The sequence below is a fragment of the Bubalus bubalis genome, chromosome 5 (genome assembly GCF_019923935.1).
Source record: "Bubalus bubalis isolate 160015118507 breed Murrah chromosome 5, NDDB_SH_1, whole genome shotgun sequence".
NCBI classification, from domain to species: Eukaryota; Metazoa; Chordata; class Mammalia; order Artiodactyla; family Bovidae; genus Bubalus; species Bubalus bubalis.
In genome coordinates, this window is record NC_059161.1 from 92,211,739 (window position 1) to 92,238,959 (window position 27,221).

Sequence of the window (27,221 nt, forward strand, 5' to 3'; positions counted from 1 at the left end):
ATTATAATTCTAAAGCATATGTATAACAAGCAATAAACTCCTATCTTCCTGTAGCAGCCAGTCAGCAACAGAAAGAAAAAGAGACTACAGTGTTTCATAAGATAGTTCCAATTTAGTATAAAATGGGAGGATCTCAATTGTAATATTTCTACAGGGAATGTGATGCTTGTGTTGTTATGTTTTCTGACAGAATATTTTCACATGGCTTCATAATATTATTAGGACAGAGAAAACATAGATTTTTTTGAGTGATTCATAGTGAATAAGATCTCCTTAGAACATCATCTCTGTTCTTGGAGATTTTCAAAGAATAAGTTTAGAAGTCAATGATTTGCCTCTTGAGGGGAGTTAAATACCAAATTTTAAATTATATCTTAACATTTCTAGAAATAAATGAGAAACATATTTTTGGCTACGTTAGGGCATTTTCATTAATTTGCAACAAGCAAAGCCTAACAGCTTTGCTCTTTGAAAAAATTCTTTATAAATATTAATTAAATCCTCCAATATGTTTAACAAATCATAAATCTATTTCTTGATACAGTGAACTATATGATTTTGAAACTAAGGGGGCAAAGTCGCCATACGGAAGTGAGGAGGCAGGCTACAATGACTTTCTAGTAATTATGCATCTATAAATAGTCAGCTACGTTAAGGCAGCTAACGTTTATTGAGCTCTTCCTCTGAGCCAGGAGTGTTGTTAAGCACTTCTGGTGAATTATTTCTGCTAACCCTGACAGTCACCTTATGATGTAGATGCTATCATTATCTTTGCTTTACAAGTAAAAAAATCAAGGCTTGAGAGGGTACCTGCCATGCCTGCGATCACCCTCCACTGAGTGGCCGGGCTGGGATTCACACCAGATGGCCATTAGCACCTGCACTCACATAGGCATGGTGGCAGAGACATCTTTGCTTGCTGGCCAAATCCACCCATTTCTCTTTGTCTTTCCTATCTCTATTTTTATCCTGCCTTCTCATCTCCCTTCTTCTAGCTCAGTGTCAATGAATCTTTTTTACTTTTTAACCCATGTTCTTTTTATGAACACAAGAGTCACATTCCTTGCATTCCCCTGGGGGTTTTGATACAGCCCTTCTTAAAAACTCACCAGTAAAGTAGATGACAGTCCACTTTTGTGTAGACCCACCAGAAATAATTCTACTCCATTTACTTTCTGTAATCTGCATGATGAAAGCCATAGGGGATTTTTCCCAAATTAAAAAAAAAAATTACTATACCATTGAATATGTATTTTTCATATTACATACCCTCAGCAGTCCTGACCCCCACCAGTCCCAACCGCCACCCTCTATCTTCCCGTTGGAAATTCTATTTTCTATTTATTATCATTCTGTCCCCTTTTTTTCCCCTCTTCTTTCCTTTTTCATATTTTTTCTTATTTATTTGTATAAAAAAATAACACACACACATATCCATTTCAGTAGTACTGTCCACATACATGGATACTGAAATTCTTAGCCCCTTCCACATTTCTCCAGTTCAGTAAATGGCACATATATTTACTCCATTGCCCAAGCCAAAACTTGAAAATCACGCTGCACACTTTGTTTTCCCTCACACCCATCATCCAATCCACCTTAAATACATGTTGATCCTACCTCTAAAATATATCTCAAATGTATTGATTCTCCTTTACATCTCTTTCCACTGCTTTAATCCAAGCCTCCGTCACCTATAACAGTCCCCTAATAGGTCTCACTCCTTCCACTATTGTCCTCCTGTTTTATTCTCAGTACAGCCAAAGTGATCTGTTAAAAATACAGATCAGTGTGCACTCTCACCTTTGCATTAAGATAAAATGCAAAGTCATTAGCATAGCATCCAGGCCGTGCATGATCTAGCCTCTGCCTGCCTCTTAGACATCTCATGTCACTGCTCCCTTTGCTGACCACACTGCTCACACCAGCCTTTTTCTTTACGAAATGCACTAAATCTCTTCCCATCTCAAGTGCTTCACACATGCTCTTTCCTCAAATCAAAAAGCTCTTTTTACACTTTGCCTGATGAACTGCTGGTCATCTTAGGTCTAAGTTTAACTTGTACTTCGGCGGAGAAGCTCCTTGAAAGAGAAAATCAGGTCCCCTGCTCTAGTCTCTCTCTCTTTTCCCATTTGACTCAAGCAATTTATAAATGTACATGTGATTTTTAAACGAAATGGCTCTCTCACATTCTGGGCTGCAAGGTCAATGAGTGAAACGGCATCTATTTTGTTCACTGCTATATCCCTAACACTTAGCCCAGTCTGGCACAGCAGGAGCTCAGAATTATCGAGTGCCTAAGTACGTGTGGAAATAAGATCTACTGATAAGCAGACAGATACCTATCTCAGGAACAGGTCATGACTCAAGCTGTGCTTTACCCAGTTTTTAGGAGGGGTATAAAATACCTCCATGAATGAACGAATCTGTGCGTGGAAACAAATAACAGTGGACTAGAACTCATTTTGCGTCCTTCACTTTCTCCTTCAGTTTTCTTAATGGTCACTGTCTATACTATAGATTGATTCGGTAGCTCTCAGTTCTTCATGAAGACTGGGCAGTTCCTTTCAGAGATTATTTGCTTTCTCTCCAGTGGGAAATACTGAGCAGATGTTTCTTGAAATACAGCCAGTAATTCTGGGGACAAGTTCAAAGATTCTAGTTCCATTTATGACACCCTCCCTTGCTTTTTCCACTGTGACCTTGAATAACTTAGAGAACATCAAAGGTAGGCAAGAACTTAGACAAGCCCATAGCCAACAAGAGCTTAAATAGACAAGCACTTAGCCAACTCTGTTAAGGATGAAGATCCCAAATCCATTGTCGTCATCAACAATGGACTCTTACTTCTACTCATGGTTAAGTAAAAATATTTAGGGATCTTTTGCCTTAAAAGAATATTATAAGAAAATATCTGTCAATTCATCCAACCAAATTTTGTCAAGCATTGACAAAGAGCAAAATATTATACTAAAGGCAACTTTTTCCAAAGGTGTAAATTGAAAAGGCCAACCAGAAATGTTGAAGCAATGCCTCATCTTTAAGTTGCAGTATGTGTTAATGTATATTTTTCAGGGCATTTGAGAATTTCCCACAGGGTATTTCAGAAGTATGCCCACATTGATAATTGTAGTTATAGTCTTAGATGGCAATGAAAGCTACTTCTGTGAAAGTTAGCCTGTGAAGCACTTTTCCCCGTGTACCAGTTCATCTCTGATCAACATTTGGAAGAATGGAGGCAAGTCAGCAAAAATAAGGAATCAGGCATCTGTATTCTCTGCCTTTTGAATACCCAAGTTCTCAGCTCTTTGAACTAATAGCAAATGTCCAGGGATGAATTAATTGTATACACAATTGACTGCCATAGCATCATCTCAAAGAAAAGAGAAAAATTGTAAGTTTTCCGTAGCAAAGCACTTTAAATTACTTGGCAAAGCGTCAGCTCCTAAGGCTGCAGATTATGTTTAGAGTAATTGACTTTTCAGACCCTGCAAAAGCAAGAAATGGGCAGAGCCTGGAATCAGACTAAAATTTGAAGCTCTATGAAAAACAAACGGTGTTTCTGTGAGGCTCTTGCTTATCCAAGAGGCTCTTGGTTTTTTAAAGAAAAAAGATATCTTTTTCTTTAAAAAAAAAAAATGTGGTTTTTGATGTTGTAATTGGTTTTTCTTCTTGGAGAGAATGTTAAGTGATTCAGCTTTTAATGTTCCTGGGGCAAGGAATATCATGTCCTGTTTTCTCAACATATTGTTTTCTCAACATATTGTTTTCTCAACATATTGACATGTTTTCATTTGTCTTTTTACATAGATGGTCCTAATTATTGTTACACTGTAATTGATAAACAGAGGTTGAGATAAACCAGATGAAGTCTAGCTAAAATATGTTGGCAGATTTTGGATAGGAAACATCTCTGAAGCATCATGTGTTCATAAAGCATCAACTCCTTGAAGAGCATATATTCATGGAACTTCTTTTAGGTCACCAGGCATTTCCCTGGATGCTAGGGGTTCAGAGGTGAATAAGACCATGTAAATGAAGAATTCATTGCTGTGCTTTGTGAGGTTCCTTTGCTAAAGGCCCCTGCTTTCTCCAGTGTACTTAATCTCTAGGTAACTAAAAACAGGCAATTAGAAGAGATACCAAAGGGAGGACTCATGCTCTGAGGTTGTCCCTTCTGTGGAGGTGTGAACACACACACACTCACACAGAGGAATGTTCCCCACTCACACCTTGTTTAATCAACTTCTAGTATTTATAAGAACCATTCTTCATAGGAAACTTAACCTTATCTCTCATAGGTCCGCGAGGCTGTTACAAGACTTCAGCCGTAAGCCAAAGTTATGGTGGCCTATCTTTGACAACCATCCACACCTTATAAAATTTTAGAAAATCTATTAACATTTTACCTGTCTCAAAGCCTATAAGTTCAAAATCAAGTATAACTTCTATGCATAATAACGTTATAATAAAAGTACAGGTGAGTTTCTAAGGCTAAACGGAGGAAGTTATCATCTAACTCTGCCTTTGCTTTTCTTCAAGTTTTCCCAAAGATGCTTAGTTCATCAGTCAGATGAGGGAAGAAATGTGTTCCACGTCAAAAGCACAGGGTTAAGCCTCGTGATAATTAGCTCAGTATCTATTTATACCTCTCCATCTCCATAGCTGCAGTTTAGTTCTTCATAATTTCAACCTTATTTGATATGCAAACTAGTCTCCCTTCAAACTCTTCTTTTTTTTTTTTAACATTTTTATTTTATTTTTTTTTTAATTTTATTTTATTTTTAAACTTTACATAATTGTATTAGATCTGCCAAATATCAAAATGAATCCGCCACAGGTATACATGTGTTCCCCATCCTGAACCCTCCTCCCTCCCCATTCCATCCCTCTGGGTCGTCCCAGTGCACCAGCCCCAAGCATCCAGTATCGTGCATCGGACCTGGACTGGCAACTCGTTTCATACATGATATTTTACATGTTTCAATGCCATTCTCCCAAATCTTCCCACCCTCTCCCTCTCTCACAGAGTCCATAAGACTGTTCTATACATCAGTGTCTCTTTTGCTGTCTCGTACACAGGGTTATTGTTACCATCTTTCTAAATTCCATATATATGCGTTAGTATACTGTATTGGTGTTTTTCTTTCTGGCTTACTTCACTCTGTATAATAGGCTCCAGTTTCATCCACCTCATTAGAACAGATTCAAATGTACTCTTTTTAATGGCTGAGTAATACTCCATTGTGTATATGTACCACTGCTTTCTTATCCATTCATCTGCTGATGGACATCTAGGTTGCTTCCATGTCCTGGCTATTATAAACAGTGCTGCGATGAACATTGGGGTACACGTGTCTCTTTCCCTTCTGGTTTCCTCAGTGTGTATGCCCAGCAGTGGGATTGCTGGGTCATAAGGCAGTTCTATTTCCAGTTTTTTAAGGAATCTCCACACTGTTCTCCATAGTGGCTGGACTAGTTTGCATTCCCACCAACAGTGGAAGAGGGTTCCCTTTTCTCCACACCCTCTCCAGCATTTATTGCTTGTAGACTTTTGGATTGCAGCCATTCTGACTGGTGTGAAATGGTACCTCATAGTGGTTTTGATTTGCATTTCTCTGATAATGAGTGATGTTGAGCATCTTTTCATGTGTTTGTGAGCCATCTGTATGTCTTCTTTGGAGAAATGTCTATTTAGTTCTTTGGCCCATTTTTTGATTGGGTCATTTATTTTTCTGGAATTGAGCTGTAGGAGTTGCTTGTATATTCTCGAGATTAGTTGTTTGTCAGTTGCTTCATTTGCTATTATCTTCTCCCATTCTGAAGGCTGTCTTTTCACCTTGCTAATAGTTTCCTTTGATGTGCAGAAGCTTTTAAGGTTAATTAGGTCCCATTTGTTTATTTTTGCTTTTATTTCCAATATTCTGGGAGGTGGGTCATAGAGGATCCTGCTGTGATGTATGTCGGAGAGTGTTTTGCCTATGTTCTCCTCTAGGAGTTTTATAGTTTCTGGTCTTACGTTTAGATCTTTAATCCATTTTGAGTTTATTTTTGTGTATGGTGTTAGAAAGTGTTCTAGTTTCATTCTTTTACAAGTGGTTGACCAGATTTCCCAGCACCACTTGTTAAAGAGATTGTCTTTAATCCATTGTATATTCTTGCCTCCTTTGTCAAAGATAAGGTGTCCATATGTGCATGGATTTATCTCTGGGCTTTCTATTTTGTTCCACTGATCTATATTTCTGTCTTTGTGCCAGTTCCATACTGTCTTGATAACTGTGGCTTTGTAGTAGAGCCTAAAGTCAGGTAGGTTGATTCCTCCAGTTCCATTCTTCTTTCTCAAGATCGCTTTGGCTATTCAAGGTTTTTTGTATTTCCATACAAATTGTGAAATTATTTGTTCTAGCTCTGTGAAGAATGCTGTTGGTAGCTTGATAGGGATTGCATTGAATCTATAGATTGCTTTGGGTAGTATACTCATTTTCTCTATATTGATTCTTCCAATCCATGAACATGGTATATTTCTCCATCTGTTAGTGTCCTCTTTGATTTCTTTCACCAGTGTTTTATAGTTTTCTATATATAGGTCTTTAGTTTCTTTAGGTAGATATATTCCTAAGTATTTTATTTTTTCCGTTGCAATGGTGAATGGAATTGTTTCCTTAATTTCTCTTTCTGTTTTCTCATTATTAGTGTATAGGAATGCAAGGGATTTCTGGGTGTTGATTTTATATCCTGCAACTTTACTATAGTCATTGATTAGTTCTAGATATTTTCTGGTGGAGTCTTTAGGGTTTTCTATGTAGAGGATCATGTCATCTGCAAACAGTGAGAGCTTTACTTCTTCTCTTCCAATTTGGATTCCTTTTATTTCTTTTTCTGCTCTGATTGCTGTGGCCAAAACTTCCAAAACTATGTTGAATAGTAATGGTGAAAGTGGGCACCCTTGTCTTGTTCCTAACTTTAGAGGAAATGCTTTCCATTTTTCACCATTGAGGATAATGTTTGCTGTGGGTTTGTCATATATAGCTTTTATGATGTTGAGGTATGTTCCTTCTATTCCTGCTTTCTGGAGAGTTTTGATCATAAATGGATGTTGAATTTTGTCAAAGGCTTTCTCTGCATCTATTGAGATAATCATATGGTTTTTATTTTTCAACTTGTTAATGTGGTGTATTACATTGATTGATTTGCGGATATTGAAGAATCCTTGCATCCCTGGGATAAAGCCCACTTGGTCATGGTGTATGATCTTTTTAATGTGTTGTTGGATTCTGATAGCTAGAATTTTGTTAAGGATTTTTGCATCTATGTTCATCAGTGATATTGGCCTGTAGTTTTCTTTTTTTGTGGGATCTTTGTCAGGTTTTGGTATTAGGGTGATGGTGGCCTCATAGAAAGAGTTTGGAAGTTTACCATCCTCTGCAATTTTCTGGAAGAGTTTGAGCAGGATAGGTGTTAGCTCTTCTCTAAATTTTTGGTAGAATTCAGCTGTGAAACAGTCTGGACCTGGGCTTTTGTTTGCTGGAAGATTTTTGATTAAAGTTTCAATTTCCGTGCTTGTGATGGGTCTGTTAAGATTTTCTATTTCTTCCTGATCGAGTTTTGGAAAGTTGTACTTTTCTAAGAATTTGTCCATTTCTTCCACGTTGTCCATTTTATTGGCATATAATTCTTGATAGTACTCTCTTATGATCCTTTGTATTTCTGTGTTGTCTGTTGTGATCTCGCCATTTTCATTTCTAATTTTATTGATTTGATTTTTCTCCTTTTGTTTCTTGATGAGTCTGGCTAATGGTTTGTCGATTTTATTTATCCTTTCAAAAAACCAGCTTTTGGTTTTGTTGATTTTTGCTATGATCTCTTTTGTTTCTTTTGCATTTATTTCTGCTCTAAGTTTTAAGATTTCTTTCCTTCTACTAACCCTGGGGTTCTTCATTTCTTCCTTTTCTAGTTGCTTTAGGTGTAGAGTTAGGTTATTTATTTGACTTTTTTCTTGTTTCTTGAGGTGTGCCTGTATTGCTATGAACTTTCCCCTTAGGACTGCTTTTACCGTGTCCCACAGGTTTTGGGTTGTTGTGTTTTCATTTTCATTCGTTTCTATGCAAATTTTGATTTCTTTTTTGATTTCTTCTGTGATTTGTTGGTTATTCAGCAGCGTGTTGTTCAGCCTCCATATGTTGGAATTTTTAGTAGTTTTTCTCTTGTAATTGAGATCTAATCTTACTGCATTGTGGTTGGAAAAGATGCTTGGAATGATTTCTATTTTTTTGAATTTACCAAGGCTAGCTTTATGTCCCAGGATGTGATCTATCCTGGAGAAGGTTCCATGTGCGCTTGAGAAAAAGGTGAAATTCATTGTTTTGGGATGAAATGTCCTATAGATATCAATTAGGTCTAACTGGTCTATTGTATCGTTTAAAGTTTGTGTTTCCTTGTTAATTTTCTGTTTAGTTGATCTATCCATAGGTGTGAGTGGGGTATTAAAGTCTCCCACTATTATTGTGTTATTGTTAATTTCTCCTTTCATACTTGTTAGCATTTGTCTTACATACTGCGGTGCTCCCGTGTTGGGTGCATATATATTTAGAATTGTTATATCTTCTTCTTGGATTGATCCTTTGATCATTATGTAGTGACCATCTTTGTCTCTTTTCACAGTCTTTGTTTTAAAGTCTATTTTATCTGATATGAGTATTGCTACTCCTGCTTTCTTTTGGTCCCTATTTGCATGGAAAATCTTTTTCCAGCCCTTCACTTTCAGTCTGTATGTGTCCCCTGTTTTGAGGTGGGTCTCTTGTAGACAACATATGTAGGGGTCTTGTTTTTGTATCCATTCAGCCAGTCTTTGTCTTTTGGTTGGGGCATTAAACCCATTTATGTTTAAGGTAATTACTGATAAGTATGATCCCGTTGCCATTTACTTTATTGTTTTGGGTTCAAATTTATACACCGTTTTTGTGTTTCCTGTCTAGAGAATATCCTTTAGTATTTGTTGGAGAGCTGGTTTGGTGGTGCAGAATTCTCTCAGCTTTTGCTTGTCTGAAAAGCTTTTGATTTCTCCTTCATACTTGAATGAGATCCTTGCTGGGTACAATAATCTGGGCTGTAGGTTATTTTCTTTCATCATTTTAAGTATGTCTTGCCATTCCGTCCTGGCTTGAAGAGTTTCTATTGAAAGATCAGCTGTTATCCTTATGGGTATTCCCTTGTGTGTTATTTGTTGTTTTTCCCTTGCTGCTTTTAATATTTGTTCTTTGTGTTTGATCTTTGTTAATTTGATTAATATGTGTCTTGGGGTGTTTCGCCTTGGGTTTTTCCTGTTTGGGACTCTCTGGGTTTCTTGGACTTGGGTGATTATTTCCTTCCCCATTTTAGGGAAGTTTTCAACTATTATCTCAAGTATTTTCTCATGGTCTTTCTTTTGTCTTCTTCTTCTGGGACCCCTATGATTCAAATGTTGTAGCGTTTAATATTGTCCTGGAGGTCTCTGAGATTGTCCTCATTTCTTTTAATTCGTTTTTCTTTTATCCTCTCTGATTCATTTATTTCTACCATTCTATCTTCTAATTCACTAATCCTATCTTCTGCCTCTGTTATTCTACTATTTGTTGCCTCCAGAGTGTTTTTAATTTCACTTATTGCATTATTCATTATATATTGACTCTTTTTTATTTCTTCTAAGTCCTTGTTAAACCTTTCTTGCATCTTCTCAATCCTTGCCTCCAGGCTATTTATCTGTGATTCCATTTTAATTTCAAGATTTTGGATCAATTTCACTATCATTATTCGGAATTCTTTATCAGGTAGATTCCCTATCTCTTCCTCTTTTGTTTGGTTTGGTGGGCATTTATCCTGTTCCTTTATCTGCTGGCTATTCCTCTGTCTCTTCATCTTGTTTAAATTGCTGAGTTTGGGGTGTCCCTTCTGTATTCTGGCAGTTTGTGGAGTTCTCTTTATTGTGGCGTTTCCTCGCTGTGTGTGGGTTTGTACAGGTGGCTTGTCAAGGTTTCCTGGTTAGGGAAGCTTGTGTCGATGTTCTGGTGGATGGAGCTGTATTTCTTCTCTCTGGAGTGTAATGAAATGTCCAGTAATGTGTTATGAGATGTCTATGGTTTTGGGGTGACTTTGGGCAGCCTGTATCTTGAAGCTCAGGGCTGTGTTCCTTTGTTGCTGGAGAATTTGCTTGGTATGTCTTACCCTGGAACTTATTGGCCCTTGTGTGGTGCTTGGTTTCAGTGTCGGTATGGAGGCGTTTGATGAGCTCCTGTCAATTAATGTTCCTTGGAGTCAGGAGTTCCCTGGAGTCAGGGTTTGGACTTAAGCCTCCTACTTCCAGTTATCGGTCTTATTTTTACAGTAGTTTCAAAACTTCTCCTTCTATACAGCACCATTGATAAAACATCTACATTAAAGATGAAAAGTTTCTCTACTGTGAGGGTCACTCAGAGAGGTTCACAGCGTTACATGGAGAAGAGAAGTGGGAGGAGGGAGTCAGAGGTGACCCAAATGAGATGAGGTGGAATCAATAGTGGAGAGAGTGGGCTAGCCAGTAGTCACTTCCTTATGTGCACTCCACAACTGGACCGCTCAGAGATGTTCACGGAGTTATACAGAGAAGAGAAGAAGGAGGCAGGAGACAGAGGTGGCCAGAAGGATAAAAGGGGGAAATGAAAAGGAGGGAGACAGATCCAGCCAGTAATCAGTTCCCTAAGTGTTCTCCACTGTCTGGAACACACAGAAATTCACAGAGTTGGGTAGAGTAGAGAGGGGTTAGGGAGGAGATACAGGCGACCTGATGGAGAAAACGGAGAGTCCAAAGGGAGAGAGAGCAGTCAAGCCAGTAATCTCGTTCCCTATGAAAAATGGATCCTGAAGATTGGGTTCTTAAAGGTACAAAATTGGTAACAAATACATAAAAGCAAAAATTAAAAATCTAGAGTAGAGTTTGGAATTTCAAAAATGCGATGTTAATGAAAAGAAGAAGGAAAAGAAAGAGAGAGAAAACGAACAAAGAAAAACAAACAAGGTTGCAAAAATTATAAAGAAACTACAGGTACAAAATTGATAACTAATACCAAAAAGCAAAAATTAAAAATCTAGAGTAGAGTTTTGAATTTCAAAAATACAATGTTAAAAAAAAAAGAAAAAGAAAGAGAGAAAACAAACAAACCAACAAAAACAATGTCGCAAAAATTATAAAGAAAATACAGGTACAAAATTTATATCAAATACCAAAAAGCATAAATTAAAAATCTTGAGTAGAGTTTGGAATTGCAGATATACGATGTTATATAAAAGAAGAGAAAGAAACAGAGGGGGGAAAAAAAAGTCACAGAAATTATTAAAAAAAACTATATGTACAAAATTGATAACATATACCAAAAGGCTAAAATTAAAAATCTAGAGTAGAGTTTGGAATTTCAAAAATATGATGTTAAAGAAAAGAAGAAGGAAAAGAAAGAGAGAAAAAATGAACAAAGAAAAACAAACAAGGTCGCAAAAATTATAAAGAAACTACAGGTACAAAATTGATAACTAATACCAAAAAGGAAAAGTTAAAAATCTAGAGTAGAGTTTGGAATTTCAAAAATACAATGTTAAAAAAAGGAAGAAAAAAATAAAGAGAGAAAACAAACAAACCAACAAAAACAATGTCGCAAAAATTATAAAGAAAATACAGGTACAAAATTGATATCAAATACCAAAAAGCATAAATTAAAAATCTTGAGTAGAGTTTGGAATTGCAGATATACGATGTTATACAAAAGAAGAAGAGAAAGAAACAGAGGGAAAACAGAAATTATGAAAAAAACTATAGGTACAAAATTGATAACATATACCAAAAGGCTAAAATTAAAAATCTAGAGTAGAGTTTGGAATTTCAAAAATACAATGTTAAAGAAAAGAAGAAAAAGAAAAAAACAAAACAAAACAAAACATGTTCAAAAAATTATAAAATATATATATGAAGTTTGCTGAAGAAAAAAAATAGGGTCTTTTTTTTTTTTGCAAAGTAATAGTTATAAAAGTGAAAATTAAAGGGCAATAGAGGACTTAAAAATTTTTTTTAATTAAAAAAAAAGATTCATCGTAAAAATAGCAAAAATATATCTAGGTCTTTCTCTGGTTTTGTTGTGAGTATTGTGGGTTCAGTTCATTTTTGGCTAGTTCCTTGGTCTGACTTATATTTCTCAAGATCTATAGGCCCCTTCCTATGTAGTTCGTAGTAACCACAGGGTTTTAATCTGTGGCCTGTAGCTTCCAAGGCGTTTCCCTCTGTTATAGCTTCTTCTGTTTGCTGGTCTCTTCAGTGTCTGGTTCCCGCCCTGACACAAAGGGGACGGTGGAAGACACTATTTTTTTTTTTTATTTAGGCTCACTTGTTCAGCCGCGCTGTGGGGAGGGAGGGAGGGATGCTGCAAACAGATAACACTGGCGTGCGCTCGCAGTGCCTCAGCCACACTGGGTCTGCCCCCGCTCTCCGCGCGTGTAGCCTCCCTGCCCACACTGCTCAGGCTCTAGGTTGTTCCGCCGGGAACAATCAGAGGCCGGCCCTGGGCTGAGCTCCCAGGTCCAAGCCGCTCAGGTTCAGGCACTCGGTTAGTCCTCAGAGGCGCAGACTCGGTTGGGCCTCCGTTTTGTGCTCTTCCCAGATCCGAGCAGCTCAGGTGATGTGTTTGGTGGGCGCCAATGCTGCGACTTATCGCCTCCCCGCCACTCGGTTATCTGGGTGTAAAACCGGCGCACCTTCTCAGGCAGCTGTTGACCGTCCAGACCCCCAAGAAGTTTTAGTTAGCAAAGAAGCCTGCTTACAGTTTTATAGATAGTGTCTCTCTTGGGCTGCGATTGCCCCCTTACGGCTCTGGCTGCCTGTCACCGGAGGGGGAAGGTCTGCAACCGGCTATCTCTGTTCAGTCCTTTGTTCTGTGCACGGGCCTGTTGGTGTCTTAGGTTAGGGCTGGCTTTTCGTGGTGGCAGATATCCCACAGTCTGGTTTGCTAGCCCAAATTATTTCGCTCAGATAGCGCTCAGGACATTTGGGCCGATTCTTACTCTAAGGGACACAGCCCGCGCCGCGCTTCCCTGCCCAGCCCCCGCTTGCTAATGCCGTGTGCAGGCGTCTGTGCTGCTTCTCCGCTGGGGGAGTTACCGTAGGGCTCACAATCTGCGATTTTTAATTGTTTATTTATTTTTTTTCTCCCTTTTATGTTGCCCTCTGTGTTTCCAAAGCTCGGCACAGATTCGGCAGTGAGAAGGTTTCCTGGTGTTTGGAAACTTCTCTCTTTTTAAGACTCCCTTCCCGGGACGGAACTCCATCCCTTCCTCTTTAGTCTCTTTTTTTGTCTTTTATATTTTTTCCTACCTCCTTTCGAAGAGTTGGGTTGCTTTTCTGGGCGCCTGATGTCCTCTGCCGGCATTCAGAAGTTGTTTTGTGGAATTTACTCGACGTTTAAATGCTCTTTTGATGAATTTGTGGGGGAGAAAGTGTTCTCCCCGTCCTACTCCTCCGCCATCTTGGCTCCTCCCCCCCTTCAAACTCTTCTCACACAGCAGAGGGATCTTTCTAAAAACACAAATTGGAGCTTCCCCGGTGGCTCAGTGGTAAATAATCCACCAGCCAATGCCGGAGACATAGGTTCGATCCCTAGTCCGGGAAGATCCCACACGTCACAGGGCAACTAAGCCCGTGTGCCGCAACTATTGGGCGCACTCTGGGACAGCCAGCAGCTCTGTCATTGGGTCATTAGGTGGCTCATTGGGTCATCGAGTGAGTGATAAAGCTGGAGGCACGGGCAGCTGCAGCTCATAGAGGGTGTTACGTGCCAAGCCGAGGATTTGGGTCCCTGTCCTGTAAGCAGTGTGGAGTTGTTGAGGAGTTTTAATGCTGAATAAAAACATAATTCCATTTGCATTTTTTAAATTAATTTTATTTTTTTGGCTGTGCTGGGTCTTCATTGCTACAAGGGCTTTCCTGTAGTCACGGTGAGTGGGGGCCGCTCCCTAGCTGTGGTGCACGGGTTTCTCACCACAGGAGCTTCTCTTGTTTTCAAGTCCAGGCTCTAGGGTGCAGGCTTCAGTGGTTTTGATTCCTGGGCTCTAGAGCACAGGCCCAATAGTTGTGGTGCATGGGCTTAGTTGCTCTGTGACATGTGTGATCTTCCCAGACTAGGGATCAAACCTATATCTCCTGTATTGGCTGCATTATTTACCACCGAGACACTGGGGAAGCTCCAATTTGTGTTTTTAGAAAGATCCCTCTGCTGTGTGAGAAGAGTTTGAAGGGAGACTAGTTTGTATATCAAATAAGGTTGAAATTATGAAGAACTAAACTGAAGCTATGGAGTTGGAGAGATATAGATAGATATTTAACTAATTATCAGATAGGCTAGATGGTGAAGTGAAGTGAAGTCGCTCAGTCGTGTCTGACTCTTTGCGGCCCTGTGGACTGTAGCCTGCCAGGCTCCTCTGTCCATGGGATTCTCCAGGCAAGAATACTGGAGTGGGTTACCATTTCCTTCTACAGGGAATCTTCCCGACCCAGAGATCAAACCCGGGTCTCCCGCATTGGAGGCAAACGCTTTAACCTCTGAGCCATCAGGGAAGCCCAGGCTAGATGGTACTTAGTGACAGATTTAAAAGGAAGAATTTTCTAGCTTGGAGTATCTACTAGATAGTGTTTGCATCACTTCTTCTTGGAGACAGGGGGCACCCTTGTCCTCAATTTCATTGTTCAGTCACTCAGTCATGTCCAGCTCTGTGACCCTGTGGACTGTAGCACACCAGGCTTCCCTGTTCTTCACCATCTCCTGGAATTGGCTCAAACTCATGTCCGTTGAGTCAATGATACCATCCAACCATCTCATCCTGTCATCCCCTTCTCCTCCTGCCTTCAATCTTTCCCAGCATCAGGGTCTTTTCCAATGAGTTGACTCTTTGCATTAGGTACCCAAAGTATTGGAGATTCAGCTTCAGCATCAGTCCTTCCAAAGAATATTCAGGGTTGATTTCCTTTAGGATGGACTGGTTTGATTTCCTTGCAGTCCAAGAGACTCTCAAAGGTCTTCTCCAGCACCATAATTTGAAAGCATCAATTCTTTGATGCTCAGCCTTCTTTATAGTCCAGCTCTCACATCCATACATGACTACTGGAAAAACCATAGCTTTGACTATACAGGCCTTTGTCCTCAAAAATTTGAAGCTCTGTAGAAGGAAAATTAATGGAAGGAAAGGGAGGCAGAGTAGAGGGAAGGTGTCTTCCTCGAGATGAAGGCAACCCAATGTCATAGAGGAGCCAAGGACTGTATCCAGACTGTCTAGGTTTGAGGCCTTCCTTTGACCTTTCATTCACCAGAAAAGGGGAAAATAATCATATCTGGGCTGTGCTCTTCTTAGGATTGTTGTGAGGATCCAGGGAAGTGGAGAAAATGAATCTTTATCTAGGCACCACATACATTAGTCATTATTGTTTTCACATGCTTATTCTATTGTAAAGCCTTGAGCTCATGTATATTTATTTTTAGTGTTATCACAAATCAGGTGAATGTTTATCAGCACAGGTATATGCCCAGATGCCATAAGAAAGCTGTGGATGTTCGTTTCTTTTATCATTCTTAAGGGCAGCATCCTCCCTGTTACCACTGGCAAAGTCATATGTTTCCTCCTTTATTTTACATTTATAGTTATCCCCGTAAAAGATGGCATATTTCTGAAGTACACGTGTGCGTGCTAAATGACTTCAGTCATGTCCAACTCTTTGTGACCCTATGGACTGTAGCCCGTCAGGCTCCTCTGTCCATGGGATTCTCCAGGCATGAATACTAGAATAGGTTGCCATGCCTTCTTCAATCCATGGGATTGAACCCACATCTCTTACGTCTCCTGCATTGGCAGGCAGGTTCTTTACCGTTAGCACCACCTGGGGAGCCTCATATGTGACCTCATATGTTTTTTAGTCTACTTGCATAGCAATATTTCTAGCCCATGTGTACCTTTATAGGAATGTAGACAAAATGATAGCTACTCTGGAGCACAGATTAGTAGCCAGACACTTTCCATATGTATGAATACTTGATTCTAAGTATCCCAACAACTTTGTGGAGGGTGGGTTTTGATGTAGTAAAGGGAAGAGCCAGGACTCCAGTGGGGGCTTTCCCACCGCAGACAGGCTTCTGCTCTCGGGAGCCGTAATCCCTCTCATTCACCGTGGCTTGTCACTCAGTCCCCCACATTTTATATCCACGCTGCCACAAATCTGTGGCTCCTGAAAGAAAATTTGAGCTTTGTTCACACGATATAATCTGGGAAATGCACCATTAAAAGAAGAAAGAAGATGCTTAACAAATCATTGACCTTCTTTTGCCTTCTTTAAAAGGCTGATATAATCTGAAAGAATTCTTAATTTCATTTTTAATTAAAACCAGGAGAGGAAACCCTCTGGGCATGGCTCTTAAGGCCCGATTCCTTCTCGTGTTTATGCAGCAGCTTCTCCTTCAAAGGCCTTCGCTGCTTTTTTGAAGTAGAGTGATCACCAAGCCCAATTTGAATTAAGGACACTAAGGAGAGATTAATTGACTCCCGCAAAGTCACAGAGGTGGCTCTTGCCACATTCCATTTTATAGCCTCTTTTCTGTGCAGGGATTCTCACTGAAAGAAACCTCCTTGCTTTGAAATTAATGAATTTTCTATATAGACCCTTTAAAATTTTTGTTAACTTTTTATTTTATGTTGGAGTATAGCCAATTAGCAATGTTGTGATAGTTTCAGGTGGACAGCAAAGGTGGACTCGGCCATACATATACATGTATTCGTTCTTACCCAAACCCGCCTCCCATCCAGTCTGCCACATAACACTGAGCAGTTTCCCTTGCTGTCCAGCAGGGCCTTGCTGGTTATCTGTTTTAAATATAGCAGTGTGTACCTGTATATTCATGCGTGCATGCTCAGTCACTTCAGTTGTGTCCAGCTCTTTGTGATCCTGTGGATTCCTTGCAACACCAGGCATCCCTGTCCATGAGATTCTCCAGACAAGAATACTAGAGTAGGTTGCTGTGCCCTCCTCCAGGGGATCTTCCTGACCCAGGGATCAAACCGAGGTCTCCTGCACTGCAAGCGGATTCTTTATCACTAAGTCACCGGGGAAGCCCATACATATATATAGACCTTTAAAAAAAAATACCATTTATTGTTGCACTTCACTTTCTTCTTCTCAGAAGTCTAGGAGATGTTCTTTCATTAAGAGTTCAAGAATTTTGGGGGCATGTTTAAACCACATCATGTAGTATGAAGGAGGGAAGAAGGCAGGCTACTCACTTTGTTCTAAACTCTCATTTACTCTTTGCAATAACCCTGGCAGGTCCAGAGAGGAAATCTCAGGGGAGCTTGGAAATGAACTCAGATTGGTCTTATTCCAAAATTCCTGTCTTGAGACATTCAAATAACTCTCTGTGATGCAACAATCTAAATTTAATTGACTAGCTGTTTTTAAAAAGCCAGATTATTTACCTACCTGAGCTGTTGCGAGTATTTTCCCTCGGTTTTAGTATATTTTTTTTTGTTTGGGGAGCAATCTTTGTTTTTACTTTAGTAAACCAGTGTGTTATTGGAAGCCATAAGAAACTGAAAGATAAGCTTAATTTCAAAAGCAATTCTTTGCGGAGGCAAAGTAGCTGTGAGAAAACGCTATGGAAAATCACTATAGCAACAAATTATAGGAACTCAGAAAGAATCAAGACAGTGACATCAAACCATAACACCCACAGCACAGATACAAATTTAAACCACTGATGTGTATTGAGTGCTTTTATGTACATGGTACTGTTCGAAACTTTTATAGGTACTAACTCATTTTATCCTCATGACAATCTCTGGGGTAGATACGATTATTCTAATTTTGCAGAAAAGCTCCGATACATCTTTTACAAATGGAAACAATGGGATGAGATTGTTAAAACGGAGTATACCAGGACTTGGAATATTAATTTCATTAGAGCAAGGTTTTTGTTGTTTTATTTACTGTTCTATTTCCTGTCCTGACATGTGGTCCTAATAGTTATACTGATGATGATAGTGATGAAGGAGAAGAAGAAATCATTCGCTATCGTTTACATAATCTTATTGGCTGCCAGGCTGCACTTTATACAAATTAGCTCCTTAATTTCCACCGCGGTCCAAGAAGGTATGTGCTTTTATTACTCTCCCCATTTTGCAAGCGAAGAAACTGAAGTCTGGAGAGATTAAGTGACCTATCTAAAGTCACTCAGGATTAGGACAGGATTTGAATCTGGCAGGCTGCTACCAGAATCGGTCCTTTCACATGCGCTCAATAAATATTTATTGAATGTTATTGTCATCAGACGTAACACTCAAGTATTAAACTGAGGGGGAAAAGTATGCATCATTTGACCATAGTCAGATTTCATTTTTTTTTTTTTCAAGTGCAATGTGACATTTATTGAGAGATCTTTGATTGGCTTAGCCATTGAAAACCTCAATAAAGTTAGAAGACTGAAAAAAAAAAAACAGGGTAATTGCAAAGAAGAAAGTATTTAAATGAGAAATTAATATCAAAATGAGAACTTAATATCAAAAATGCTTTTAAAAGTCCATGTATTTGAAAATTAAATGTTCACTTTTAAATGGGTGTTCTAAGAAGCCATAACAAGGAAAATTAGAAAATATTTGTAATAGAATGAAAATGAAAAGAGAATTTATCAGAATTTGTTGCATGCAGCTGAAGCTGTTCATTGCAATTAGATACAATTTGGAGTCTTGAATAAGGTGTGAAAACAAACAATGGATACTAGCATAAAACTTTGTGAAGTTTAAACAAAATCTCTATTTTAGTTAATAAAACTGTCATATTAATTTCCTAGTTTTTTACACTATAGTATTCTTTATATTTTCATAATTGAATTAGAAGTTTCAACTAACTTTCAAATTTTTTTTTAAAAAATCACTAAGATAATAAACTTTCTAGACATTCAGCAGTAATACTGGATGCCAAAATACATGGAACTATATCAAAGTTTTGAGTGAATATGAATTAGGACTCTAGCATTCTATTCATACGAAGTCGAACAAGTAGAATCAAAATGGCATAAATTTTTTAGCTAGGTAAACATTCATAAGTTTTCTAAAATATATATATATTATGCATACTGTGTGTGTGTGTGTGTGTGTGTGTGTGTATATATACTCTGTGCGACCCCACAGACGGCAGCCCAACAGGCTCCCCCGTCCCTGGGATTCTCCAGGCAAGAACACTGGAGTGGGTTGTCATTTCCTTCTCCACAGATTTCAATAGATAATAAATATATGGTTAAGAGTCTATACAACAAAAGTGTTAGCTGCCTCCACCACTGCCGAATTATGTAAACTTGAGCAGCTGACAACTACTCTGAGCTTCTGTATCCTGAATCTTACAATCATGATAATTGTGGTATCCATTTCATGGGCTGCTGAAGATTTCATGAAGTTACATGTAAACTGCAGAGAGCAGTGCCTGATAAGTATGAAGCGCCCTGTTAATGTCAGCTATTTATATGTGTGTATTAAGTGACATAGTGTGCGTGCTCAGTTGCTTAGTCATGTCTGACTCTTTGCGACCACATGGACTACAGCCCACCAGCCCCCTCTGTCCATGGTATTCTCAGGCAAGAATACTGGAGCGGGTTGCCATTTCCTGCTCCAGGGGATCTTCCTGACCCAGGGATCAAACCTGTGTCTCTTACGTCTTCTGCATTGGCAGGTAGATTCTTTACCACTGAGCCACCTGGAAAGCCCCAAATGACATAGTATGACCCCCTAAATAGATAGCTCAGGCTGAGGTGGGAATGAATTTTTAATAAAGGACTATTATACAAGGCCCTTTTCATTCACAGTCTGATGGTGAGCCCAGTGAATTGTAAAGGGAGATGAATGTTAGGGTTGGCAGTGTGGGAGGAAGGGCTGTGCAAGGCTGCTTATATTTATACAGAGATCTAAGTATTTCAGAATGTAGAATTTTGTTTTCATTAAAGGATCAAAATTTACCTCTCGCAACAGAAAAAGTAAATCTTCCATTTCCACTCTTTAATTCAGTTCTGTAGACCTTAAGCTCATACGAAGTTTAAAGGATCCCTTGAACAGGATTTTCAAAGTCAGCAGAGATGCGTATTCCAAACTGAATACTATAACCTAAGATCACTCTATTCCAGAGAAAATGAATACATTAGAGAGTGAAGAGAAGTTGTGTGGTTGGCTTTAAGCGGGGGGTGGGGAGGTGGCGCATATACTGGGCTCAGCTAACCCAGCCAGAGCCTTTGTCTAAATTTTAAAATCTCTCCCCTTCAAGATGAAGGACAAAATGTGCCAGGGTCCCCAGTGTGACATGTAGATGGAATTTCAGATCAGATTTCAGCCCTAGCTCATTCCCTTGGCCAAGCGTTCTTATGAACTACCCACCTAACAGACTGGATTGGCCCAGACTGAGGCCAGGGATGAAAATCGTATTTCTCTCTGTTATGTTCATCCCTCTCAATTATTCTGATGTTCTGCTTCCTTACTTATGCCTTTGTCATCATTATGAGGCTATCATTCTGTCAAGCCTTATAGGTTTAAAAATAACTAGAGGCTAATACAAGTTCAGAGATGAAAGATAACCTTGAAATAATCTAGTCAGACTTTATATGCTCCGGTTGAGGAAACTGTCACTCAGCCCCCAAATATGTATTAAATGCCTATTAAATGGTGGGGACTTCTGGGGATACACAGTCCAGAAATGGTCAGACCCTGCTCTCAGGAGGTTTAGGGACCACTGGGCCCAGAGGGTTAATTTTGTGGATATAATTGACAGACATTGGTAATACGGAAAAAAAAAAGTCTAGCAATTTATTATGGATTGTATTTTTCAAATATACATGAATTTCACTTAGCTTTCAACCTTATTTATTCTGAATCCATCCTGTATTTCTCCTAGATATTACGGTTATAGATTTGTATTCATTGGTTTCTAGGCATTATTTCTTTTTTTTAATTTTTGTTTATTTGTTTTTGGCTATGCTGAGCCCTTGTTGCTACACACAGACTCTCTCTAGTTGCAGTGAAGTGAAGTGATAGTCACACAGTTGTGTCCCAACTCTTTGCAACCCCGTGGACTATAGCCCACCATGCTCCTCTGTCCATGGAATTCTCCAGGCAAGAATCCTGGAGTGGGTTGCCATTTCCCTCTCCAGCGGGATCTTCCCAACCCAGGAATTGAACCTGGGTCTCCTGCATTGCAGGCAGATTCTTTACCATCTGAGCCACCAGGGAAGCCCCTCGTTGCGGTGAGTGGGGGCTACTCTCCAGTTGTGGTGCACGGGCATCTCATTGCGATGGCTTCCCTTCCTGCTTAGTGCAGGCCCCGGGGCATACAGGTGTAAGCAGTACTTGCAGCCTGTGGGCTCAGTAATTGCGGCTCTCAGGCTCTAGAGAACAGCCTCAGCAGTTGTGGCTTACGGGCTTAGCTGCTGTGTGGTGTGTCTGATCTTCCCGAATCAGGAATCGAACCTGTGTCTCCTGCATTGGCAGACAGATACCTTACTACTGGACCACGAGGGAAGCCTCAGACTGTTTTCATATGAAATTGGAAGGTCGAGTAACAGCCCAGATTTCCTTCCAGCTCTGCATTCTCACATGTCAAGCTGCTAGATAAAGTCTTGCTGGCTTGCTAGCACTACGTACCTTGTAGGGAGACCTTCAGCTTTTCCTGGTTTTGAGGAAAGGCACTGTGAGTAAAAACAGAAGTCTCTGACCAGACCATCAGGAGACCAGTCCACCAGCATAACTGTTGGAATCCTGCAACCCTCCCTTTCTTCTTTGCAGGGGTTTGGTGGCTCGTGCATTGTCCTGAACAACCACGTCCACACTCTTATTTCCCATTATTTCCCCAGAGGACACTCCTCATTTACGACAGATCACTTTGTCTCCTCACCTTTGTCCCTGTCCCAGCCCTTAGAATGATGTCATTTCAGATCTCCATCTCCTTTTCCACTGTTGTCCACACCGGCGCTCCATGTATATGCCAGCCTTCTAGGAGCTGGGCAGTGTCTGGCAGGGGCAAGATGAAAAGCCTTTCCTCCCTGCCCTGGACCAGGGCTCCCAGCGAGGCGGCTTGCGTTCACAGCCCTGAGACCCACGCCTCTGTGTTTTGACAGGTACTGTGTGGGACTCTTGCTCATCTGGGGCTTTTTTGCTCAGGCGGGGGTCTTGCCATCCCCGTTTCTCTTGCTCTCTCCAGAGCAGCTCTGTTTCTGTCCCAGCCAGACTCTTTGTCCTGATTTTCATGTTGGCGCCTTTTCCTCTGGGATCTTTGTGACCCATGAAAGCAGCCCTCTAAATCTAGACTCTTTTCCAGCAGAGAAGCAAAGAAGACAGACTTTTCTTGGTTGGGCAGCATTGGTATTTTCATTTTCCAGAGCATCAAAAACTTTCTCGGGAGATGATCTACTTTTTAGAATCCCAAAGTTAAATAAAATTACAACAGAAGGAATGGGGATAATGATTGTGGGAAGTCAGGAAGGAGTGTCTGGAGGTCTTTCCAGTGATGCTTCATGCAGCTGCAGGCCTGGAGTTGGTCAGAGTTCCTAGAAATCTCTGGCCACAGACCTCTACAAATCACAGACAAGGAGAGTTGCCTTCCCTGAGTCCTCCTCTGGACATAGACTGTTGCTTTCTTCCCTCCCTTCTCTCTAAAGGCCCCTACTGTATCCCATGTTCTTGCTGCACCCCTCGATGAGACCGCTCACATGAAGTATCCTGCGGCCCCCTCTGCTTCGTTAAGTCATGTGTGTGCGCATGCTCAGTCGCTCAGTCGTGTCTGACTCTTTTGCAACCCCATGGACTATAGCCCGCCAGGCTCCTCTGTCCATGGGTTTTCCCAGGCAAGCATCCTGGAGTGGATTGCCATTTCCTCCTTCAGGGGATCTTCACGAACTTGGGATCAAACCCACATCCCCTGCATTGGCAAGCGGATTCTTTACCACTGAGCCACCAGGGAAGCTCCATTTCCCTTAGGTCAGCAAGTGAAAATCCACATATATTCAAAAGTCGGGCTCTTTTTAACTCCACATCTGCCCACTCAAATTGACTCAGTCTTTAGACCCTTCCTTTTTTCATGCTAGGTCCAAAGTCAGCAGCTGAGAGAGTTGGCCAGCGATCTTTAGTTCTTCTTCATGCATTTCCATCCCATAATACCCAGGGGAATAGTGAACCTGAAGAACAGACCGAGTCACTCTGCCAGTCTTCCACGAGTAATAACACTGTGTAAAGAAAACGGAGTGTTTCCCTGTCACCTTTCTACGGGTAGGAGCAATGCTATATGTTGTCCACATGACACGTGAGCAGATAGTGACACTGTATAGAATGACAGATGGTGAGTATTCACTTGACACAGTGACTCACAGTTCAAAAGGAGGCTGACATTTAATGGGAGCTCTTCTGCCTGCTGAAGGCAGTGCATGGAAGACTCGGTGACTGAGAGGAATCCTCGGCTCTGGGTTGTAGCTCACCCTTACTGTCTTGGGAGGAAGTGAGCCATAACACTTTTCCTGAGATTTCTGAATTAGGCCACAGAAACAGATTGTCTTCATCCTACCTATGGTGCATTGTGACAGGTGATGCCTGCTGTTTGTTAAAGTCGCTTTTATTTGTAGTCTACACTTGTCAACAGCAGATGCTCTGGGGAAACCGTATCATGTGTGGACTCCCCGCGTGAGTCTTGGAGGGTTTGAGGGTTGGGTCCTTGGAATGTGCACTGCTAGGTTTTCAAAGGTGGGATCAAGGTCCAGAGCAAGCAAACCTCTCCGAAACTCTGATTGACCCCGTGAAGGGTAATAAAACAAAAATCAATTCGACAAACTTAGAAGATTGAAAAGGGACAGATTAAGACATGCAAAAGGACTTTATTTTCAGCACCAGTCACTCTGCAAGTTTGCTCAGCATGCTAAGTAAATGTCAGTGTCTGGCAAGGTGAGGGTAATTGCCATTCCCTTTCTCTAACATTCCTTCTACGAAGAAAAATTTCTTTATAGTTCCAACTATAAAGAAAAAGAAATGCAAGGAAACAGGTGTTGCAAATAAGGGTAAAGCTAATGGTATATCCTGAGAGCCCTAAGTATCATTTAATTATAAAATGCTTGATCAGAAAGGATTACAGAAGATTACATCCCCAAATTTTTTTTTAATTGAGAAAATAAGTCCAGTAAAATTAAGACTTAACCAAGATCACACAGTCATATGAGTAATTTGTGGCAGATAAAGGACTCAGGTCAGAGATGTCAGGTACCAATGCTTTTTCTCCCATGCCAGTTAGTAATTTTAACTAAACACAGTCTTTTAGGATGTTTCATACAAAGGAAGGTTACATATCATAGACCAAGCGTGGAAGGAGACAGAAATGTTCCTTCAGGGTAACAATGTTTACCTTGCAAGAGTATGATTTGAATGCGGAAAGAAATTGTTATTTTTAACTTTTTACAATTTTAAAAATTCAGTTCAGTTCAGTGTCCGACTTTGCAACCCCATGAACTGCAGCACACCAGGCTTCCCTGTCCAACACCAACTCCCGGAGTTTACCCAAATACATGTCCATTGAGAGGTAATGCCATATCACCTTCTCATCCTCTGTTGTCCCCTTCTCCTCCTGCCTTCAATCTTTCCCAGCATCAGGGTCTTTTCAAATGAGTCAGCTCTTTGCATCAGGTGGCCAAAATACTAGAGTTTCAGCTTTAGCATCAGTCGTTCCAATGAAGACCGAGGACCGATTTCCCTTAGGATGGACTGGTTGGATCTCCTTGCAGTCCAAGGGACTCTCAAGAGTCTTCTCCAACACCACAGTTCAAAAGCATCAATTCTTCTGCACTCAGCCTTCTTTATAGTCCAACTCTCATATCCATACATGACTAGTGGAAAAACCATAGCCTTGACTAGAGGGACCTTTGTTGGCAAAGTAATATCTCTGCTTTTTAATATTCTGTCCAGGTTGATCATAACTTTCCTTCCCAGGAGCAAGTGTCTTTTAATTTCATGGCTGCAATCACCATCTGCAATGATTTTGAAGCCCAAAAAATAAAGTCTGACACTGTTTCCACTGTTTCCCCATCTATTTGCCATGAAGTGATGGGACCAGATGCCATGATCATAGTTTTCTGAATGTCAAGCTTTAAGCCAACTTTTTCACTCTCCTCTTTCAGTTTCATCAAGAGGCTCTTTAGTTCTTCTTCACTTTCTGCCATAAGGGTGGTGTCATCTGCCTATCTGAGGTTATTGATATTTCTCCCGGCAATCTTAATCCCAGCTTGTGCTTCATCCAGCCCAGCGTTTCTCATGATGTACTCTGCATAGAAGTTAAATAAGAAGGGTGACAATATACAGCCTTGACGTACTCCTTTTCCTATTTGGAAGCAAACTGTTGTTCCATGTCCAGTTCTAACTGTTGCTTCCTGACCTGCATACAGGTTTCTCAAGAGGCAGGTCAGGTGGTCTGGTATTCCCATCTCTTTCAGAATTTTCCACAGTATATTGTGATCCACATAGCCAAAGGCTTTGGCATAGTCAATAAAGCAGAAATAAATATTTTTCTGGAACTCTCTTGCTTTTTCAAAGATCCAGCGAATGTTGACAATTTGATCTCTGGTTCCTCTGCCTTTTCTAAAACCAGCTTGAACATCTGGAAGTTCACGGTTCACGTATTGCTGAAGCCTGGCTTGGAGAATTTTGAGCATTACTTTATTAGTGTGTGAGATGAGTGCAATTATGAGGTAGTTTGAGCATTCTTTGGCATTGCCTTTCTTTGGGATTGGAATGAAAACTGACCTTTTCCAGTCCTGTGGCCACTGCTGAGTTTTCCAGATTTGCTGACATATTGAGTGCAGCACTGTCACAGCATCATCTTTCAGGATTTGGAATAGCTCAACTGGAATTCCATCACCTCCACTAGCTTTGTTCATAGTGATGCTTTCTAAGGCCCACTTGACTTCACATTCCAGAATGTCTGGCTCTAGGTGAGTGATCACACCATTGTGGTTATCTGGGTCATGAAGATCTTTTTTGAACAATTCTTCTATGTATTCTTGCCACCTCTTCTTAATATCTTCTGATTCTGTTAGGTCCATACCATTTCTGTCCTTTATTGAGCCCATCTTTGCATGAAATATTCCCTTGGTATCTCTAATTTTCTTAAAGAAATCTCTAGTTTTTCCTATTCTACTTTTTTCCTCTATTTCTTTGCATTGATCGCTGAGGAAGGCTTTCTTATCTCTTCTTGCTATTCTTTGGAACTCTGCATTCAAATGAGTATGTCTTTCCTTTTCTCCTTTGCTTTTCACTTCTCTTCTTTTCACAGCTATTTTTAAGGCCTCCTCAGACAGCCATTTTGCTTTTTTCCATTTCTTTTTATTGGGGATGGCCTTGATCCCTGTCTCCTGAAATTAATTGTTTATAAAAATCAGGTTTAAGTTTTGTTATTAATACTAAAAAATAAATTTAAGAATCTCCCATTTAGACTTAGCAATTTCACTGCTAGGCATAAACACAAGAGAAATGAAAACATATCTCTACACAAAACTTATATACAAATGTCCAAAGTAGCATTAGTCGTAATAGACAAAAGCTGGAAATAATCCAAATATCCATCAGCTAGTGAGTCGATAAAGACCATGTGGTATATCCATGTGGTTGTTGTTCAGTCACTCAGTCATGTCCAGCTCTTTGCAACACCATGGACTGCAGCACACCAGAGTTCCTTGTCCTTGACTGTCTCCTGGAGTTTTCTCTGACTCATGTCCATTGGGTCAATAATGCCATCCAACCGTCTCATTCTCCATCACCCCCTTCTCCTCCTGCCCTCAATCTTTCCCAGTATCAGGGTCTTTTCTAATGAGTTGGCTCTTTGCATCAGGTGGGCAGAATATTGGAGCTTCAGCACCAGTCTTTCCAGTGAATATCCAGGGTAGATTTCCTTTAGGATTGACTGGTTTGATTCTCCTTGCTATCCAAGAGACTCTCAAGAGTTTTCACTAGCACCACAGTTCAAAAGCATCATTTCTTCAGTGCTCAGCCTTCTTTATGGTCCTACTCTCACTTCCATACGTGACTACTGGAAAAACCTTACCTTTGACTAAATGTACCTTTGTTGGCAAAGTGATGCCTCTGCTTTTTAATATGCTGTCTAGGCTGGTCATGGGAGAAGGCAATGGCAC

At 40.3% G+C, this 27,221-nt stretch overlaps 1 protein-coding gene across 32 annotated transcripts in view; it reads left to right on the plus strand.

The window, feature by feature from the left end:
* DLG2 (discs large MAGUK scaffold protein 2) overlaps positions 1–27,221 on the plus strand; it is a 2,352,634-nt gene that overhangs the window by 1,785,341 nt on the left and 540,072 nt on the right. The window lies entirely within an intron of this gene.